This window comes from Helicoverpa armigera, chromosome 25, assembly GCF_030705265.1.
Source record: "Helicoverpa armigera isolate CAAS_96S chromosome 25, ASM3070526v1, whole genome shotgun sequence".
Lineage (NCBI taxonomy): Eukaryota > Metazoa > Arthropoda > Insecta > Lepidoptera > Noctuidae > Helicoverpa > Helicoverpa armigera.
In genome coordinates, this window is record NC_087144.1 from 648,296 (window position 1) to 671,543 (window position 23,248).

Genomic DNA, 23,248 nt, shown 5'->3' on the forward strand with positions numbered 1-23,248 from the left:
AGTTGGAGATTGATACACCCGTGCATCAGAGAAATCTCCAATTGATTTACACCATCTTTCGTTGGACGAACCGTCTTAAGAAAGGGTATCCTTTTTCCCTGAGTCACTTCATTGGAAGCAATGGTACTCAAACGCATAGCGTTAGACTGGAATCTCACCCCAACATAGGAATTGAAATTGGAAAAGGGCTAGGCATATGTTGACACTTTAACACACCACCCAGACCCCAGTATCCCAATATACACGAGTGTATCTGAATACCCCAAATGAATCCTATTCCGTTATGAATAAAACAAGATCCTAGCTACAAATAGATGAAGTGTCACCGTGTCGCCAAACCTGTGAGCAGTGGGGTGAGTGACGGTCCATTATCTACCTGCAATGGCCATGTTGCTACCAATTGTATTCTCAATATATTGCAGTCCTTTGTTTCGGGTTAGCTAATTGGAAGTTGATGATGTTCAAGAAATAAGTGCCTTTCAATGAATTGAGATTTCAAGTTCAAAACTAAACATAGAATTATAAACGTGATTTTTTCTTTGCTTCGACAGATTTACTGTCCGCACCCGGATAAAAAGAGGCCTACTTATATTATATCTTTTCTCAAGCTGTAGACTATCTACACACACCCTTAATTTAGTTTAGTCACAGTACCTTTCACATTTATAATATTAGGTAAGTAAGTATCCCTAAACCCTTGTTTAAATAATAGCTCTCTCTGTACCTAAGCCATTTTGTCCCTTCATTGAATCCGTCTTTATGCCAACACAAAGCCAAATATAATATACACATAGATACAGTGTATATATCTTTGTTAAAGACAAATAACACTGCCTAAGTTATACCAAAACAATACTACAAATCCTAGCCTGCATTCACAATACCCAGCTTCCCATTGTACCCTACAATTAGAATATCTATTCAACAGAACAACTTCACAATTAGGCCTCGAGTCTGTCTGTCCGTCTGTCTGTTTGTCTGTCTTTGATCTCCAAGACGAGAACTGTCGAGTGTCTGTCTTCTGGACATTTTGAATACTCGAGTGGATCTCAAGAATTGTCGATTTTGCAATATTGTCGTCTTTCTTGTGTTAGGAAGGGACTGGAGTATTGAATTTGAAAGAATGGTAATTTGTATTTCTTGAAGGTGAAAAATATGGTGGAAGGTTGTGTTTCTTGCGATCTACTACTACTACTACTACTATCATTAATTTAAGGTATCAAAATAAGTCATTTTGACTAGCAAAACTGCCAGACACCTAACTATTCTTTTTCAATACACACATAGGTGGTGGCCTAGTGGGTAAAGGACCAACCTCTCAAGTATGAGTGCGTGGGTTCGATCCCAGGTCGGGCAAGTACCAATGCAACTTTTCTAAGTTTGTATGTACTTTCTAAGTATATCTTAGACAACATTGACTGTGTTTCGGATGGCACGTTAAACTGTAGGTCCCGGCTGTCATTGAACATCCTTGGCAGTCGTTACGGGTATTCAGAAGCCAGTAAGTCTGACACCAGTCTAACCAAGGGGTACCGGGTTGCCCGGGTAACTGGGTTGAGGAGGTCAGATAGGCAGTCGCTTCTTGTAAAGCACTGGTGCTCAGCTGAATCCGGTTAGACTGGAAGCCGACCCCAACATGATTGGGAAAAGGCTCGGAGGATGATGATGAAATCACAATCTTGGATCAATGTTTGTTGGATATAATGTTTTTTGTCTTTGAAAGCGCTCAGAGCCACTCCATTAATCGGTGAAATTGCATGCAAATCCGTTTAGTAATTTTTGAGTTTATCCCAAACAGGCAACGGAAGACTTAATAGTAGTAACCTTAGTAGTAAACTTAATAATTAGCAGATTAAATCCCAAGGTTACAATCTGTAGTTAATTTGGCATTGTTTCATAAAATCCATGTTTTCTACATTGAATGTGCTGGCGTTGTGCCATCACAGTTGTCATAATAGCTGAACATCGGAAGCCATTTGTCTTACTGGTTTTTGTCTAGAATCACGTTATTTATGTCTTGAAACTTCTGTTACTTAATAGATTTGCTAGATTTATAAAAATGTATCTAGAATTATATAAACTTATCAAAAGAAAAATCTGTACATACATGTTAAAGTAGGTAGTTTAATTAAATGCGCCGTAAGCTTATTGCATTTACAAAATATGAGAATCACGTGATGCTGAATATAACAATTTCTTTTTATTACTCAAAACATGTGTTGCGATGCAGCGAGATAATTGCTTATAACACCATCTTCGTTAATCTTTTAAGTTGCCATCGACTCACCAAGAAGAAGTTAATCTTTTGATAGTAACATAACTGTGACATTGTAGACAATTCTTTTGTTTCATTCGGGATCTTTGCCCGCCCTTCCCATGTTAAAGTTACAAACGTTGTAATTTCACAGACACGGACGACTCCAAAAGAACATGGTCGTTTCCCTTCTACTTTAGTTATAGGACTTATTTTGATACACTGTCAAAGCATTTGTAAAGGGCACTAATTTGCTAAGCAACAATGCTAAGTGAACTGAAATCCATTATCCTTATTACAATACAGACTGCAATTTCAGATTCTCATTAGAATAATCATCAAGATAAAATTCTTTCACTTATTTTACTTTGATTGAGAGTCAAATACCTAAACAATTCCTCCTCGACCTAAAACAGTAGGTATACCTTAAAACTCAACTCATAAAACAGATTCCTGTTACAACTCCAAACAGCTTACATTCCAAAACAGCATGATAGCATTAAGGAGCAGCTATTCATATCTACTTATATCTCTCACAGCTTCACAACTCGGCGACAGAGCTTACAGCGCGCTTAATAAGTTATTACTTAGCAACATTGCTCGACGGGTGCAGACTAAGTTGCTATGTAATATCAAACGTAACACGACGCTTTTGGATAATTTTCGCGATGTTTAAAGCATTTTGTTTCATGAACATGACAGTAAATTTAAGTCAAGCCTTGCTAATTTTATAAATGTGAAAATCATCATCATTATTCTCCGAGCTTTTTCCGAACTACGTTAGAGTCGTCTTCCAGTCTAACCGAATGTAGCTGAGTACTAGTATTTAAATGTGAAAATAACTGTGTCTGTTTGTGTGTTTGTCAAGCTTTCACGCCAAAACTACGGAACTGATTTTTGTTAGTAGGCTCGTGCTTGACCACTGTCACACCTGTTGGCAAGTGATAATGTGATCGAAAATGGATCACGCTTGCCTAGAAGGAATACGCGTATCTAGTTTCTATTCAGACTTGACTTGAAGATATAATTGAAGATACACAGATAGTCTAAAACGTGAAAGGCTACTTTGTACCAGGTTGTGGAAAGTATAGTTTTCCCAGGACGTAGGTAGCACACGCAACAGCTAGTCTATTATATCTTCACTTAATTACAAAAAAGTCGCAATTCTTTCATAAAATGCACCATTTTCCCCGTCTATTCGAGATCAAATAACGGGAAACATGAACCCAACAAATCTGCATACATTATTATTATTTGAACCATGTCGGCCATTTTAATTTCCGTTAGTGACGTCACGGAAATCCCTCAGTATACGTTCCATTATGCACAAGTGAACAGCTGGGCGCTTTTTAATTAAATACTGTGGAATAATTACGAAAATAATTGTTTCTTTAGTATGTGGTTAATGGATTTCCGTATAGAGACGTCATTTTGGCTGCAGATTTTTTAAATTTGAATATTTAAACTGTGAAAAATATCTGTCTTACAGTTTTGGCGATTGAAATTATATAAATAGCTCAACTAATGCTTATGTAGTTACATAAAAAAGGGGTGCAAAAATAAACATTTATTACAAAATCCAGTGACAAAAGACTAGAAATAATAATCAATATTTTTAGCATCAATGGAATTTACAAAATAGTTATTAAATCAACAGCATATCAAGAGTAAAACGCATATAAAATAACCCTGAAATCTTTTCTAACTCTTCAGTACAGGTATTGCTAAATAGTTTTTGAACAAACTGGTCTCCTTACTTAAAGTATACGTTCCATTTCAATGATGCTCACGTGAAGGTGAGTGAGATAGCCAATTTGCAGTTGAGAGGTCTCCAAACGCCATATTGGTAGTACTTGAAAAGTTGCACAACACTACTCCTATATGATATGGAAGGATCTTTTAGAAATGTGGGATCTTTGTACGTACAGAGCTATTTTTTGTTGATGACTTTGGTGGTTTGTGTTCTTGGGAATCTAGCTTCCATGAGAACATCGTGGATGAAAAATTAGGGGCCTACGATTAAGTCTCAAAGGCACATTTATAGGATTTTATTTCAAATATTATATTTAGGCATACAATTCAACTGCTGAAGATATGAACATTATTGTTTGATTAAACGCACTAATACCGTGTCTCTGTAAATAAAGATTCTTATTCTTCTTATCTTAGAACCCATTAGATCGATTAAAAAAAACATTTCAGTGCGGTGGCCCAATTTTGCAATTTGAGTATCTATGCTACACGTGTATGTATTTTTTGTATGAAAATATATATGCTTAGTTTTTACCAAAACTAAAACTGAAAAAGTTTCATATATATTTTGGAGGTGAAATTCCCAACAGATCGTTTACACACTGAAATAGACTCTGCAATATTTTCAAATACAATATTGTTATGTCAACAGGCAGTAAAAACTGCTTTTTTCAGTTTGTTTTTACAGTCCGGGCTAGGAATTGATTCAGCTGAGTTGTCAAAAATGATCGATTTGAAATGCCAGTTTCTGTATGATTGAAACGAGTTGAAAATGAAAAGTTGTATCGATTTGGCATCTATGTATTAGGCATATACATAAGTCTGTTTTAAGTGATTTAGAAATATTGTTATAATTTTCATTCAATCAAATTCTCACATTGGGAAATGGTGAATAAAGAGAAAGCTCTAAATTAACATAGTTTTATTTTCTTCGTCATACATTTTCTAGTTATTAAAATTAAATATGTATTAAAATTAATTTTAAGTAATTAAAATAAAATTCGGAAACGAGTTAAAAACAATTCAACAACACTTAGACATTACAATTATAATCCTATTGCTTTCCTTAATTTACGTTTCTGGACATGGTCCTATTCTAGAAAAACTTGCCTCAGCGCAAATTAATCTGAAAAAACGAAAAATATAAATAATAATAAATAAAGATCTTGTTGACATTTGCGATTACAAAAATATTTTAAATTATTATTTGTGACAAAATAATGAACAACTAAAAATCTATTTCCCAAAACAAAAAGAAGAAAGTAATATTATTATTTTGCTTTTAAGCTATTTTAACTGACTTCTTAAAAGGAGGTTTTCACTGGTTAATCGATTTCAAATAGTCAGAAGTCAGAAATAGTTTGATAATGTAATCAGTCTAGGGGCTGCCTGGGTAATTAGCCTAATTAAGCTGAAAATTAGAAGGGAACTAGATCCGAAAGAAGGACATAGGATATTTTTTGTCACCATCCAGTTACGGGCAGCAGTTATCTAGGGACGTGGGTCCGCGGGCGGAAGCCAGTACCTAATATATAATAAACGTTTTACCTGCAAGTATTAAGGTAGCTGCACCCATTGGTTGCACAGACTGGTGCATAGCTGTAGTTGCAGAAACACGAGTTGCCGTCCGTGCAGAAAATTGCATGAGTTCGTGGTAACAACGCCAATAGGACGTATAGGGTGATTGCTAGAGAGGTAAAAAGGATATAAATAATATGTAATTTTGACCCGTCTATTGTAGGTAGAGGAGAAACAAAAATTTTAGGAATATTTTTTCTTTGTACTTCAATGGTAAATTCGTTAAAACATATAGAGGTATATAAAGGTTAAATAGATTAAATACCGGATTCCAAGGGATTTCAATAAAATTTTGTTACTATTACACTAACAACAATTTTATAAAATTTTCTTATGAAGTGGACTTAATTACTTTTATTAATAAAAAAAACCTTGTGCACAAGTAAAAAATGCACTTACCGCAGAATAACTTCATCTCCATATTTTAAACTTTTTAATTAAATGACTATAAATAAATTTAGAATAACCACAGACAATTTTTTCATAACAAAATGGAGTACCTAGGTACTCGTGTCTATCTCGTATAGGTATCCTGCTTGCTTGGATACTATTAATTGAATGAAGAATAGTAACTCATTAACACATTTAAATACCTGCCTTGTACACGAGATAATTAATAAAGGATGTATTTTTCTTTGGATAAAGACAATAGCTAAAATAATCAATATTATATTGTCTAGGATCTCAGTTATGAATCGTATTGAAATTGAACAATCGTTATAATCTGTTTAGATTTTACTCATTGTAATATTCATAAAAGTGATAGATTCATTCACTCATTCATAATCCAACGTGGGAAACTTGGCTAGTAGATTTATTTATATTAAATCGTCTGAATCTGGAAAACCCTAAAATTGTCAGACGAATTCGGATGACGCATCAGACGCGACGCGGTTGTCAGTTGCATGACAGGCTTAAAAGAAAAAAAAATGGCCGCCTCTCAGTTCCAATCGTTTCTTTTGTTGCTATTTGCACCGATGCTTGTGTAGTAATTCGTTTGATAATGCGTGTTTTCAAGATTCGTTAACATAATATACAAGCAGAACATTAAATTAAGATTGAGGTAAGGCAATTCACGTTATAAGGAACAGTGTCACTTTGTTGGAAGCACCATTATTTGAGGATACTGTGTGTAATTTATTGTCTTAATAATTACCAAATTACGTATTGCTTATACAAGAAAAAATCTTCTTGCATCTATTAGGTTATTTTAAACAAAAACAAAATTTAAAAAATCTCAAAAATGTAAAACGTATTTTAAAAGTAAACACATTTTCCAAACAATACTATTAAAAACTTTTGCGTAAACAACATGTTACTATTAAAAACTTTTTAAATATCGTATACGGCTAGACGTTTCATTAAAACTTACCTTGGCGAACGAAAATGGCTGGTTTTTGTACATAATGTTACTTTGTATGTTATTTTAACGTGGACAGTAGTATACACATGAAGAAGATAATAATATAAACTTACTAATTATTCCGCTTAAGAGATGAGGAACTTACCTGAAAAGAAAAATACATAAGGTTAATAATGTAATTTCAACTAGAAAATAGAAAAGTAACTATTTTTAGTTTCTCGTATTTTTTGTATTTTTCAAAATAACTTGACTAATAACTTATAGCATAATACTCTTTCAACAATGGCCGATTTTTCCGAGCACCTAAATGATTAATTTTCCAATTAAAAATGAACAAATAGTGGCATATCGGATAACCACCGAAAAATAAAGTCAATCAGCAGTCATAAGATACAAAGATGCCCAGAAAACAGTCAAAAAGCGGTTTCAAAATAATACTTTCACAATTCATAGACTGATGATTGATTTTCCCAATAGTGCAGTATCTCGGATTGTCAACAAATATGTTTAAATTGATTGTCGCGTCATGCGTTAAATTGGAAATGTGGTCGCTCTTAATAGGCGTCGGTTGCGTTATTATAGACGAGTGTCCGTTGATAGGTTCGATTCCCTGTTGATAATTATCGTTATTTGACTTGGTTTTCAGGTTTGTTCACTGCTTCAAAACTCTCTGATGTCCAATGTTCATAGGTATCAGAGGTACATCTGTGTCTAAAAAAAGTAGGTATTGAAAAGATTTTCATGTGGTTTTCAATAATCTTCTAGATGATTCATTGGAAAGGTTTTGTATTATAATGGTTTCAATATAATTATAACTATTTATACTGGGTATAGACGCATGCAGCCAAGGTGTGCCACCAGTGATTAACGATTTTCAAAAATGAACGTAAAAGTAAAACAAATTTTCGGGAAGTCGATTAAAGTCACGATACTTTTACAAATTATAATCTTGTCAAATAAATAGGCAAACATTTTAATGATATATATTTTCTCCATAACTATACAATTTATTTCTATTCAAAAACAGATTTCAACACAAAAATATATGAAAAAGCATACAACTTAAACCTTCACAAATATCCAAATTAAAAACTCCAAGTAGTATACACTTTTATATTACAGCACTTTAATTATTTATTTATTTATTTATTTATTTATTTATTGCAAAATGTATACAGATGCATCTTATGCTAGGTACACATTACCCTGTTAGGGCGCAGCAAATTAACTTAAAGCTAAAAGTATTATAATAATGACTTAGACTATAAATATATATATATAACATTAATTTATAAGAAGTTAACAATATCCAGAAATAATTATTAGTTAAGCTTACATTTACAATATCAACTTAGGTATATGACAGTAGTTTTAGTTTATCAATGTCTTAATTATTATTACTATTTATTGCACAATGTTTTTAGGAACGACATAATACTGTTTTGTTTTTATTTATAAATACATTTAAAACAACAAATTAAATTATATCTAGAGGTGGTTATTTATTATTTTAAGCTTCTATCTTCTAAGTATTCCTGTACACTATAGTAGCATTTTTTTAACAGTAGTAACTTAAGTCTAGATTTGAATATGCCTAGGGTTTCGGTGGAACGGATGCTTTCAGGTAACTTATTGTAGATTTGAATGCTTCGGTATTCTGGGCTATTTTTAAACATTTGTATCCTAGGTGTTGGTAAAATCAGTTTAGTTTTGCGGCGCTCGTTCTTTTCAAAGTTGAACATTTTTAGATTTTTCTTAACAAAAATGGCAATTTCTAATATGTATATTGATGGTAAAGTTAATATTTTATTATTTATAAAGTGGGGTTTACAGGTGTCTGTTGGCTTTATGTGGAATATTATTCGTACAAGTTTCTTCTGGGCTATAAATATATCTTTGGCATCTACGCTGTGCCCCCACATGATCACACCATAGCGTAGCCATGCGTAGGCATACGCGTAGTAGGCAGTGAGAGCACACTCTGCTTTTGTGTTCGTTTTGAGAACACCAAGTCCATATGAAAATTGTGATAGCTTTGTTTTTATCTGCTCGACATGTTTTTTCCAGTTTAGATGTGAGTCCAGTGTGATTCCTAGTAATTTAAATTCTTCGACTTCTTCAATTTGGATATTGCTAGTTATGGTTTTGAGGTTGATTTTTTGTTTTTGGTATGGTTTGAATTGTATTATTTTAGTTTTTTTATTGTTTACTTCAAGGTTGTGATGTAAGAGCCAAGATTTTATTAGGTTAAATGTTTCGGTTATTTTATGGTTGTATTCTTGATTGTTTGTTGGGGTTTTAAAGAGGATGGAGATGTCATCAGCAAATAATACACAAAGGTGGTCACATATTTTGGGCAGGTCGTTAATATATACTAGGAATAGTATACACCCTATCACACTTCCCTGTGGAATAGACCAGTTCGTGGTCAGGATGTCCGAGCGCACGTTTTGTAGCTCACATGTGTCGTGATCGAGGTGTTCCACCTGCACATACTGCTTCCTATCAGCAAGATACGACTTAAGCCAGTCAAGTGCATCTCCCCTGATGCCAACTCCATTTAATTTAGTTAATAGGATCGAGTGGGATACTTTGTCGTATGCTTTTGTCATGTCAAGGAGGAGGCCTATTGCATAGTTTTTGTCCTTTATATATGTCAGTATTTCTTGTGTATATTTATAGACTGCTAAGGTGGTTGATCGATTTGTCCGGAATCCAAATTGGTTATTGTCAAGAATGTTGTATTTTTCTAGGAATTTACACATACGTTTGGTAACTACTTTTTCGAATATTTTCGAAAATGCGGGAAGAAGTGCTATGGGTCTATATTGGCTCGGGTCATTAGAGTTTCCACCTTTTTTTGGTATGGGTTTAATTATAGCAATTTTGAGTCGGGACGGGAAAGTTTTTTCTTCTAGGGATTGGTTTACAAGGAATGTTAGTGGAGGGGTAAGTTCTGTGGCGCAGGCTTTTATGAGTGTGGGGGGTATCTCGTCGATTCCACAACTGTGTTTGTTTGGAAGGTTTAGAATTAATTTAAATATTTCTTGCTCCGGGACGGGACGGGACAGAGCTATACAAAATTACAGCTGTCTCGCTTTGGTCTTTAATCAGAGTTTCCTAGTGATTAAAATGTAATTCCCTTTGAGATAGCTTTGCCTCAAAATTTGTGTTCGTCCGTAGTGGACTGAGTCTTGTATTGTGAATACAAATATTGTACATAGTGTAAATTGGACTTTTGAGGGAAAGAGTCGAATAATTAAATATTCGTATATGTAGTAAGTTGTGACCTATATATACATATATCACTAGCTTCCGACAGTGTAAACCCTCATATTGTTTGAAATACTTCGTGTACTAGGTTAAAAAGTTAGCTGATAGCGTTGCTACATAAATAGGCTGTCTAACACTATTTTTTTCCAATAAGACTAAATTGTTCCTCAGAAAAATAAACAATCAAACAATACAGTATGATCACATATGGTATGTACCTAATGTAAAATAAAAATAATTTGTTTCGGATAACTAAATCCCATATTACACGATTACATTTATACAATGTTACGCATCAACCACAATACGATTAGTTGCATAATACAATTAAAAAAACGAAAGTAAATAGTTAAACATAAAATCCAAACGTGTCCCCATTTACATACTAAACTGCTTTTTACTGTGATAAAATAATATCTAATTTAAAAATAATTTCATACGGAGCAATTTCTAATAAAACTCCAATCATGGATTCACATAAAAAGTTATTGAAGCCTGATCAAACATTGAGTTCAATTTCAAACGCTCCCGAATTCGATGTTGATAACATCATCTATTTAATTGAGTATGTGTATAATTTTGATGACTTTTGGTAGCTTGATATCATCGTAACTTAAAATACGGAATTTGATAATATGGGAGTTCATTGAAATATCTATGCTCATATAATAAACTGGAAATATTTTTAGTTTGTTTGTAGTAAAGGTTTCGAAACTTCTAAGCCAATTTGAAAAATTCTTTCACTATTCGAAAGTTACTCATACATCCTTTTCTGAGCAACATAGGCATAGTTTATCCAGATACTGACAGGAACCATGGGAAAAGTTATAATATACATTATAATTAAGCTCATATACCAGAAAACCAAATAGGCGACTTTTTATCTTTGTTAAAGAATTAAGCGAAACTTTGAAATACAGGTACTTTACTTTGAGAATAAAAATAAAACATTTATTTTCTTAAAAGACTAGCTAGTTTATCCAGACCCCTTACTGCTTTTGACACTCTTATTTCACAAACAAACAGACGAACAGAAAATGAAAATATTTTTCAAGCAGCCACTTGTAAAACCAGGTTTCCTATTGTTCTAAAGAACAATGTTTTCTTAGTTCTTTGTTTCTCCTTTTCATTATCCTGGCAAGAGTCGGGTTGTACGAGAACTTTGTGTTGCTTCGTAAGATGCACTTTTGTAATGTTCGTGCAAGCTTTGTGCGTTGTGCATATTTTCTTGACCGCTACATGTTAGATGCTCTCAAATTAAGAGCTTAGCTGTTTCACTGCATTCTCTTACGTAATTATAACTTACGTACGTCCGTTGCCGATATTATATTTATGTACCTGTTATTTTGGTAACTAGAGACTGTAATTTCACATATGTAGGTACAGGCTAATGACAAAACACTACTAGTTGTAGTGAGCAAATCAACATATACACACGTCGGAATTAAATAATATTAATAAAACCGCGATAAAATCCATAAAAGTAGTTTTATTTAGAGGAATATGCATATTGAAAATGGCCTTTAGAAAACCACTTCCCCTAAAATGTAGCCTATAGATTTTCTCAATCTGTAGGCTATCTAACACTAAGAATTTATAAATCGGACCATTACTGCCTGAAATCAGCGCGTCCAAAGAAACCCTTTAGCTATAGAACATTAAGTACTATAGATAAGTAGGATAAACTGAGCAGGTACTACTAGCTTTCTCCAAGTAGTTTCATTTGGCAGACTAGCGTCGAATAGATCTCGTTAATTGGACGTAGTAATTAGTAGACGTTGGAAGACGCTGTGTCGCACATCTTTCGGCTTTTTATGGTGATTGAGTGTGGGGATTATTCTTACGTGTAATCTTATGGAAGCTGAGGAAAAGGTTATTTGCTCTCTAAGGGTTCTTACGAAGGTAGCAAGTTCTAGGTGAATAATTCAACTTTTTTACTAGCTTCTGTCAGCGTCTATATACCCGTCGAACGGTTCACGTGCCTAGGTAAAAAGTAGCCTTCTTCGATAAATGGATAACACTGACAGATTTTTTGAAATCGGTCCACAAGTTTTTGAGATTAACGCGCTCAAACAAATAAATAATCAAAAAAGTTTTTAGCTTTATATTAATACAGATTAAACATTTTGGAACGTAATTACTATGTTATTAAGATAAATGGGCCCTTTTTCCTTAATTAAAAAAGAAATAGGATGAAATTCATATTAAGTGTGTTTATTCCTATCAGTTTTGCAAGCCATAGAATTTATCCAAGTCTTTCAGCTTCCTTTTACTTCAGCTTCATAAAAGGTAATTAGTGTCAAAAGTGTTATCTTTTACTTACACGCGTAATTAACTATGTGGTCTTGACCAGCAGATATTCAGTTCATAAACATGATATATGACTGCGCTCTTGTCTCATCTAGATTGCTGACAGCATTTGGCTCTTTCATAATTTTCTCGTCTTAATCCCTTTTACTTACTAATTTTAGCTCATCATGCAAAAACTTGTCACCATGTAAGTACTAAGGAAAATGTGGAGGAAATTATGAAAGGGCTAAATGCTTTCATTTTGATGGAGCTTTACACACCCAGGTAGTAAGATTAACAGTCTTTTCACACTAAATGGTTTATCTACGCATGGCATTTCAGAGGTGTTTCGATAGATGGCAATTGATAGACAGATATATAAGTCTGCTAGCTGTTAATCTGTTAATCGTGTTGTTAAGCTGTTAATCGTGATTTAAACCAATTAAGCCGTTTGTCATGGATAATACGTGAAACCTTAGAACTTTGGGTACTTTTAGCTGAAGTGCGTAAGTATTATTATCCCGCGGAACGCCAGCAAAATTGCGACCAAAATCCTGTTGGTATACTTATTTTATAAGGCGTTTTTATCACTCTTAGTAGCCACTAACTACAGACCTAAAAGTCGACCAACAGTTGACCCGATGCGATGGTTGTTTTTTCTTTTAAAAACATCGTGAATTCAAAGTTTTAAGTTGATACCGGCCAAAAACCTGATTGTGCGTACCTACTTTCATACTGATTTATAAGGCCGAACATCGGCCGACTGAAACTCAGCAGTGTACTCTTAGCAGATAACCAGAAAATGAATGACCTTCCTAGCTTAAGAGATACTTTCTAACAAAAAGACAGCTTATGTTCATGAATGGCCGCTTTTCCCTAGAGATATAAAATACGAGTCATAATCTATTTTATCTGGTACCGGAGTTTATTAAGATATTGTATGATGGATGGTAAGAACTTGGTTTCGCAGCTAGTTTATAAATTAGTTAGTGCATTGTTCGCTGAGGTAATTAGTTCTGTAAGTTAAGTTAAAGTTTTTGTTTAGTGGAAGGTAATTATAGCAAGCTAGGAGTAGATACTTATTATGTTAGTAGGTATGGTTGTGTACTGTCTATCGACTTCTGCATAATTTCGTTTTATATCAGCTTCTGCATAAGTTTGGAAAGTAAACAGAAGTATACATAATTTACTTTGCTAGTTGCAAATGGTGGGGTATTGTTTTAAAATTGATTAGCGTTTCAGTAGGTTTTTGGTTGTTAATAACATAACATACTAAACGACCTACCCAACTAATTATTACCTATAGATTTATTAAAATTGCTTGATTTCAAGAATCAGCTCTTTAATTATTCGCTAGTTCTAATTATTTTGGTTTTGTTTGTCTTTAAAAGAACGACGTAACTAATAATATCGCTAGTTATTGTTATTGTTTTTTAGGTGAATAAACCCGGGGCCAGCAACTAGTCCTAGATTAAATGACGTTAAAATATCATACCACAAAACGGTTATCAATCATTGTCCGTTGGCTCATCAATCCGCTGTTAGCCCACTAGCAATTATCATCAATTTCACTATGTATCAGATTGTATTGCGAATACTAGTTGTTTGCCGCAGTTCCACCTGCGTTTTGAAAGCTGAACATAATGAAGTACAGGCCTCCCTCCTCTCACACGGAGAAGTATTGAGCATTAATCACCACGCTTGCTCAATGCGGGTTGGTGATTTCAGACTTAGGAATTTTTTACTGACTTAGTGTAAAGCTACACTCTTCCTAAGTGTCCACCAATGAAATAATTGCACAAATTAGTCGATTTGAAAAATTTGCGGTAGCTTCGGAGCTTTAAGAGTACAAACAAAAAAATCCTCTGTATCATATAAGTATAGATGCCGTCCATAGTGATTCTGCTGCGTTTACATCAAAGCGTTGCAGACTGACAAACAAATTATATACTCTTTTATGTATTATGAATTTTCGCTATGAAAAGAATTCCTAGAAAAGGTGTTTCTCTTTCTTAGACTCTTTCTTAGAAAATGGCGGTTACGTGGTTAGCGGAATATCTAAATTGTTTGAATAAACAGTTCAAGATAGCAAATATAATTGTTCTAAAATAACATAGAGGGTTCTAAGAAAAATACTATGATATGAGAAAATACTTATTCTGGCAAAAGGTATTCGTGCAATGCGATGATCGTACGTGAGAGAATTCTATTAGTTAATATTTTTTAAAAATTTAAAAAAGCTTGTGGCTAAGGGTAGTACTTAGGGAATTATGTATATAAGGATGTGTATAAGGAAGGCCATATGGGGAATACATAAGGAAGTACACAAGGGGAGTACATAAAGAAAGTGTATAAGGGAAGTACAGAAAAAGTATATAAGGAAGTATATAAGGGCAATATATAAGGGTAGTACATAAGGAAGCATATAAGGAAAGTATATAAGAAGTACATAAAGGACATGTAAGGCTAGTTCTAACGAAATCTCAGAAACTATAAACTCCTACAAATTTGAAGGGAGGTAGGTTCTTTATAGAGTGAAGACATGCCATAAGGCAAGATTTTACGAAAATCTAATACGGGGGTTTAACGGGTGTTGTTAGTCGTATGGAAGTCCTGTTTTAGAAGTGGGGTCTTCAAATTAGATAGTTAGCCCGCTTACGATAAAAAAAAATGTACGCAGACAAAGTCGCGGGCGATGCTAGTATCAATTTAAACGAGGGAATTATTAAATTTCAGTAGTAATACTAAATATACACTCTTTTGCAAAAAAAACGGGCACCTATGCGAAATCTTAGTTTTAAAGACTTTACGTGTATTTCAAAGGGTTTTAATGATTGTAGTATGTTTCTAGCATCAAAAGAGTTAGTCGAGCATGCGTGAGAGTGTATTCTAAATTTGAATTTTGTACAATTGCTAAGAAATTGGTTAAACCTTGTTTTGGACTAATTGCTAGCAGAAAGTTCGTCGGTGTTTTGAACAGTTTTCGAATTGATTTTCAGGAAAATGATAATGCAGTTTTAATTAATGATTAATGTAATTTTTTGTTAGATCAAAACATTTTTTTAAAACTATGCGTATTTGATAAATTGTTCACCTGCTCTAAATGGGCTGTACTGATGATTGGTGGCAATGTTAAGAGTTCCGGTATTTTAGTTTAAAGCGTTCTATTGTTTAGATAATGTACCCAAGTGTTTTAAAATATCGCTTTTTCATAAATAAACGCTATTTAGAAGAGTATCAGTACCTTTGGCTGCGACAAAACCAATTTAAAGTAAGCAGTGCCAATCACAACTCGTCTCCTATCGGACTTTGACATTTAAAAAATACCAAATTTTGTGATAAATGTTAAAATTAACCATATAAAAAATAATGAGGAGGGTTAAAGTTATCTAAAAAGTCAAATTATTGCCGCGTTGAAGCTCTCGATAACTCCATAGGTATCGGGTTACTATACGGCGATTTAGCTGAAAGGGAGTCAAGAATTCAAAATTATTGGCCAAACGTATATTTCTTAAGAAATGAGCAGATAGCCAATTATTGTTATGATTTAAGCAGGAAAGTGCTGTAGATGCCAGAAAATCTCATTGTAGGCAAGTTTATTTAATAAAATGTCCGTGGGATGAAAACACGCTATTTGAACGCTCAGACTCATAGATCTTCAGAGGTCTACGGAGTTTCCTAAGAGACGAGGTTGTTTAAAAATCATTGATTATGAGACCTTAAGATCTCGTGCTCACAGTCTAGGCGCTATTTTCTGTATTTTGTAGAATTTCAAGACTTTTAAAAATGTCAAAGTCTGATAGGAGACGAGTTGTGATCGGTACTGCTTACTTTAAATTGGTTTTGTCGCAACTCAAAGTACTGATACTCTTCTAAATAGCGTTTAATTATGAAAAAGCGATATTTTAAAACACTTGGGTACATTATCTAAACAATAGAACGCTTTAAACTAAAATACCGGAACTCTTAACATTGCCACCAATCATCAGTACAGCCCATTTAGAGCAGGTGAACATTTTATCAAATACGCATAGTTTTTAAAAAATGTTTTGATTTAACAAAAAATTACATTAATCATTAATTAAAACTGCATTATCATTTTCCTGAAAATCAATTCGAAAACTGTTCAAAACACCGACGAACTTTCTGTTAGCAATTAGTCCAAAACAAGGTTTAACCAATTTCTTAGCAATTGTACAAAATTCAAATTTAGAATACACTCTCACGCATGCTCGACTAACTCTTTTGATGCTAGAAACATACTACAATCATTAAAACCCTTTGAAATACACGTAAAGTCCTTAAAACTAAGATTTCGCATAGGTGCCCGTTTTTTTTGCAAAAGAGTTTAGATATACCTACTAAGGATATGATAAAAGTAGAAAGACGTAAGTGTGTGGAAAAATATCTGGAAGAAAAATCACGCGTTAGTATGTTCACTTTATCAAATAAACTAAAGAAAATCTAATCAGAATGTATGAAACATTTTCAAGGCAACTTTTAGTTTTCAAACTTCAACGCGCGATGTACTAAATTGTTACGAAGTTGTAAATATCTTAGTTAGAGCAAATTCTTAGAGTTTGTTGCACTACGATTGCACTGAAGGCACCGTTACAAAGAATAGTGTAAAATAGTCTTGATAATTTTATATGAAACTAGTAATTTTGTACTACTAATTTTGTAATTTTGCAACCTTTTGTTTTTCTTCATGATTACAAACGGAGCTAGTAGACGGAGAGAACGGAGAGTAGCCCCACATCAGGAGTTAGGTACTGGGAATCTGTAACAGTTCATCATAGAATCATTATGGTAGGCGTGAGTTATATCGGGCGAGGAGAATAAAATTCACTGTTACAATACAATCAGCGCTTTAATCACACTTCGAAGCTTAACATCCAATAATTCTCAATAATCATGTTAAATAGGAAATACAGAACTCCATCGACACGCCACAGATCACGTGACCCTCATTCGCAATGCCCGAACCAATCTGTGTGCCATCAGAAACAAAAGGCACGGTTGTCATTACTTTTCTAGGCTGCCAGTGCTCAGTGTTGTGTCAAGAGCGAGAGGTACAATGAGCCTACAATAAACCTCCTTGGACGATTCCCATTGCACCTAACACTTTTCGGAGAACCACCACTATTTAACGAAGCGCAGTCATATTTATTGTTCCTAAAAAGTGGAACTATTTTAAGTAAAAACAATTGCAAACATACCTTCATAAACATCAAAAATTAAAACAATTTACTACAACGTTATCGCGGAAAAAAAGCAAGTAACAAGCTAGACAAAATATTAATACCATTAACTTTCCACAAAAAACTTGCCACATTTTCGCAAAATAGTCTTCGTCATCCCTTTTATTCTTTATTCAAACATTTGTGTCGAGACAACTGTATCGGCAACATTAAAGTCCATGTCCTCGGCAGGCCAATAAATAACAGAAGGCCAAAAGGCCTGAGTTTGGGCCTCACGATCACCCTGGGCCCGGTCGTTAGGACTCGTTATATACATCTGCTTACAAGATCGGTGTCAGTTAAAACAGTAGAATCGGTTTGTTCTAAATTCGAATGAATGAAAGCTGTTGAATGCTGTATTTTTTTATTTTGTAGATTTTTTGTTTATATATTTTCAATCGTTTTATATGGTACTAGTTTCTGCCAGCGGTTTCGACCCACATCCCGTGGAAACCTCTGCACGAAACGAAAAAGCCTATAGCCTTCCTCGATAAATGGGCTATCTAACACTGAAAGAATTTTTCAAATCGGACTAGTAGTTCCTGAGATTAGCGCGTTCAAACAAATAAACAAACTCTTCAGCTTAATAATATTAGAAATAGATGTAATCTGATAGACAAGTGATATTTATCTGTAGCGCCAGTATCGTCAAATAACTTTGCCATTTGATGCCTGGTGCCTAACGAGAGAACTACAATGGACCTTATGTCCTTTCACAGGTTCTAGACTACCTGTGTATGTATCTACAAAATATATAAATCGCTCTAGTAATTTCGGCGTGAAATCAAGACAAACAGATAGAGTTATTTTCACCTTTATAACATAAATAAAGTTATGAACTAATAACTTTCATTCTAATCAGCCACCATAATTTTCTTTTCACCCCAAAATGCTTACATTCAAAACCAAATTCTCTCTTTAAATTAAGATAAAAATCTGGACTTGATCTACTGCAAATGTGGCCTAACTTGGCAGCTGGCCAGTTCACACATTAGCATATTTCCCCACTTATGGGCTAATGTCTTATCTTGTGAGGAAATTATGCGAACCACTTGTACTGTAGACGAAATAATTGCCCACTAATCGTTTGGGAGAAATATTGGGACTTTTAGAACAAAAATTGAGGTTAGATTTTTATGCTGTCTGTACCAAATGTAAATAAATGTTTATTTCTTTTTTTCTTACCTTCAGGGGTAAATGTTGGATTCTTTGTTTTGCTTTATGATTTTGAAGTTTATTAGACTTTTACCGTCTTACCACAAAAACTTTTAAACGTCAGTTTCAGACTTGTCTAAAAAATGACAAATTATGACGTTGAAGTAAGGTCCATTTTGGCACCACGCTTTTTTTAGACAAGTCTTAGACACGTGTTTAAGTTTTTGTAGTAAGACCATTAGTGTCGGAATGTTACGAATTACGATATAGGACGAAGTTCAAAGGGTTTTTTTACAATATGTATGTAAAATGGCAGATATCGAGGTGATTGTCTTCAATGTATATTTGTATGTCTGGACCTTGCTCATGAATCTATTTATCCCTTCTTGGTAAAAACAGCTTAAATTGTTTTAAATTCCTGCAGTAGTTTTTTTGTTATTCCGTCAGCTGAATCCTGGTTAGACTGGAAGCCGACCCCAACATGGTTGGGAAAAAGGCTCGGATTATGATGAGAAGTTTTTTGGTTATTCTGAACTGGGAACAGACAGACAAACTCATTGGCAAAGGACTTATTTATTTAACACCATCCGTATTAATTATATTAAATTAACATGTCTCCTGTCCTTTCAAATTCATGATACCGTTAGTAGTATTAAGTGTATCCATCTGAATATTCCTCAACATAGTTTATGTCCCTATTCGAGGCTAACCTTGATTAGGGTCAAAACGAGCTCAAATGACCTCTGACGGAGCTAATTGCAAAGAAAGGCGGTTTATAGGCCAACCTATATTGGCTAACCGGTTAATTTACTCAGTTATTAGCTATTTTTCTTTCATTTTGTGGGCATGTTCTAGACTCAGGTAATAGTGTCTTGAGACAAAAAGTTACTAGAAAAGTCCTTGGCTAAATCCACAAGTAAATACAAGGATAGGTATAGAATACTAGCTCTGTCACCGGTTTTTATCGCGTCCCGTGGAATCTACTCCACGCATCCGGATAAAAAGTAACCTATGTATAGTGTTTTCGATACATACGCTATCTCACACTGAATGATTTTTTCCAAATCATTCCAGTAGTTTCTAAGGTAAGCGCTTACAAACAAACTTCCGATTTATAATATACAGATACATAGTATGATGATGATCTCCTGTATTTCCTCATCAGGTCTGTAGAGCTCATAGGTTTTCCACTGCTTTTAATCTTAAGCAACAAGTTCGATGTCCTCCCAGTAAAGACAATCAGAATAACTTCGGTGTCCCATTTCATTTGATCTATCGGAATCTAAACACCAGTGAAGTGAACTGAGAAGTGAGTTTTGGCTAATAAGTCATAATATTGACATTTCTCAGCACTAAATTGTTGATATTAGCGGAAAGTACCAGGTAGGTATAAAACATGAGAAAGTAGTCGTTATGTCATCAGTTGTACCCAGAAAGTGTGCAAGAGTATATACCATGAAAGTCTTCTTAGGTAAGTATTTCATCATCATCATTCTTCTGCCACTATCCCAATTTTATTTGGGGTCAGCGCAGCATGTTTTCTGTCCAAACTCTTCTATCTGTTGTCATCTCACTAGTAGATAAGTGTTTGTGTTAAAAACATATTTATAAAGCAAGTATACTTATATTATTTTCTCAAGGAAGCGAATGAGCCATACTTGAGTGTGTGAACATGCATATTATCTCTTGGTTCACCCGCCTTTGTGAGAAAATTATAGATGGGTAGAAAATATTGTGAATGTAATAATCGCTTACATTGTTCTTCCATCCCTACAATGATGTTTCGTCCTTACAAGATCACAAGATTTTTTTTAAATTGGCTGAAAGACGAAATACTTTTTATTATCTATTAGATGAAATACTTTAATTAACCTTCTTCACCTACTTTTGATCAATCTTTTTAAAGTTATTTGGATATTACTATTATTTTTACTATAGGTACATTCTCATTTATTACCCATATGGAGTAGGATCTGCGAACTTGAAGAGGAAGTCCAGGATAGAGCGAAGTGGAAGAAGAAGATACGGAAAGCGGACCCCGTCACAAAACGGGATAAACGCTAAGAAGAAGAAGAAGTAGGATAGAACAACGCTTTTTTTTTCGATTTTTAAGTAATGTATTTGTTAATTTCCCAGTATTATCAGCACTCCTAGCTTTGCTGATGTCTCGGGCGACAATCACAAGTGCACAAAAGTGTGACTGTCCAAGTGACTTCTCACCCGTCTGTGGCCGAGACTTGAGGACCTATCCTAATGAATGCACGTAAGTGACTAGACTCAGTAGGTACCAAACTGTCATTTAAAATAGTTAAGATGTTTTAGACTGCGCGCACAGCACACTACAGTCTATTTAGTCGGCCCTTGGTAGGAAATATTTTTATTTAGTAAGTCGCGAATTCAATAAAAAAAATCAGTCTGACTTCCATTCATCTTTATATCTATGAGCAAAAATAAACTATCGGCCGACTAAATCTATGTACTGTGTCTACTGTGCGCGCGCTCTTATTGAAACAACAATTCAATTTCATATCTAAGAAAGATTTCGTTTTTAATAATTCTATTTGTCAATAGATTGGGGTGTGCAAAGCAGAGGAAAGCGTACAATGGACACTGCAAGAAACGAGGGAACTTCTACTAACTGGCTGCATCACTCTTCACCATAATTATAATTAATTACTAACGAGACGACTACCACACGCCAATGTGTGGAACGATGCATCTGTATGCATATAGAAGGGCTATCAATGTGTGCATGTTTTGGTCTGTTGACGTCAAAAATATGTTTGTCTTTTCGAAGTTGGCTAAGTATTTCGAAATTAAAATCAAATTGTTTTTATTTCAAATAGGCCTTTGCAGGCTCTTATGAAATGTCGCATTAATTGACATTTCATGTATGTGTAGTAGTGTTTTGTTTTGTACATTTTGAGTATTATGAAGTCTATAGTAGCCAACTTCGGGCAACCAAGTATGATTAAATGAAAATTGAAGGAATTCATCAATATGTCGTAATTGCTCGCACCTTCTTAAAGGGCGAATATTTTTTCAAACTCATCTTTTGGTGATTTATCTATTTTTATAATTGTTTTTTAATTGTAATAAATTAATTAATTTGTAAATGAGATTTGATTAGATGAATGTTAAAAGGCACTGAAATAGTAGAAAACTTTAATTCGTTTTTATAAAGTGTTACCTACATGATGTAGATAGAATATGTTATTTAAGTTTTATTAAATGGCTTAAAACACTCTGTATAGTTTGTTCTTGTTGCAGTAAAATAATGATTTAAGTCACTATCTTTCTACCCAAATGCCAAGACTACTAGAATAAACTTGTAAATGACTCTTGTATAAAATAAGATTTTCCGTTAAAATGGAACAGTAACTATCGCGTTTCTTGTTAATTAAACCCGAAAACGTAAACTGAGACTTCCACGGTTTTCATATAAAGTAAACTTGTTCAGTTAATTATTATTCTTTTGTATTTAACCGCCGAGTTTAACGAATAAAACGAGCACTGTGAATAATTTTATTTAAATATGAAATGTTTGTGAGATTTTGATATCAGATTAAGCGGATATTTGTATGTTTATTTTGATGTTTTATTTGATCGGATTATGTCAATATTATATTATTAATATTTGTTGCAGTTTTCGACGCTTATGCCTATATTGGCTGATTTTATTTATACTTATGTGCAATGAAACATAAATGAAAATTTTACCAAATATTGAAACTACCTCGCGAACCCGAAAAACTAAGTAAAAATAGGCTATAAAAATATAGGTATATAGGCTATCTAACACTTAAATAATTAGTAGTGCGAGTAGTTTTTGGAATTATCGCATTAAAGTAAATAGGTACAGATTAATACAGTCTGCTAGACAGTTATTAGTTCACTGAGTTAGTAATACATAATGCTACACCCGACTTGCATTATACAATTAAAATACGAACAGTGTCAAGTAGATAAGCCATTAATGTACACAATTAATGTTCTCTGACTGTACATTATAAATCTTGGAATTTACGACATAAAAAGCCTGATTGATTCTGAGTAGTAGAGTAGATTCTGCAAATATAATATCATGAGGAAAAGCAAAAACCTTTTGAGGAAATATTGAAAATGTATGGATAAGGAAAAAAATTACAATTTTATTCTTACGTAAGTATAAGTACGGGTATTCCTTCGCTAATATTTAAATATTTTCCTGTCTGGTAAAACCTGAGAGAGAAAGACGTCACAAACTAATCAATTAACCAATCACGTTCGAGTATTATATGACGGCGTGTGTCAAGCAACGAATCAGAGATCATTTAACCGTAATTCCCTATGACGTTGCCTTGG

General features: G+C 33.9%; 1 protein-coding gene and 2 long non-coding RNA genes across 5 annotated transcripts in view; 1 reads left to right on the top strand and 2 right to left on the bottom strand.

Moving 5' to 3' along the window:
• The window catches only part of LOC110374966 (uncharacterized protein), a 415,421-nt gene that overhangs the window by 176,142 nt on the left and 216,031 nt on the right, over positions 1–23,248 (bottom strand). The gene's annotated exons all lie outside the window — the stretch shown is intronic.
• LOC126055612 (uncharacterized) lies at positions 5,063–6,120 on the bottom strand. The gene is made up of 3 exons (XR_007511567.2): positions 5,984–6,120; positions 5,555–5,693; positions 5,063–5,132 (listed from the first exon to the last, which is right to left on the bottom strand). It is a non-coding gene; the product is annotated as an uncharacterized LOC126055612 (long non-coding RNA).
• Positions 20,334–21,999, top strand: LOC126055614 (uncharacterized). Its single transcript, XR_007511568.2, has 3 exons — positions 20,334–20,375; positions 21,041–21,167; positions 21,476–21,999. It is a non-coding gene; the product is annotated as an uncharacterized LOC126055614 (long non-coding RNA).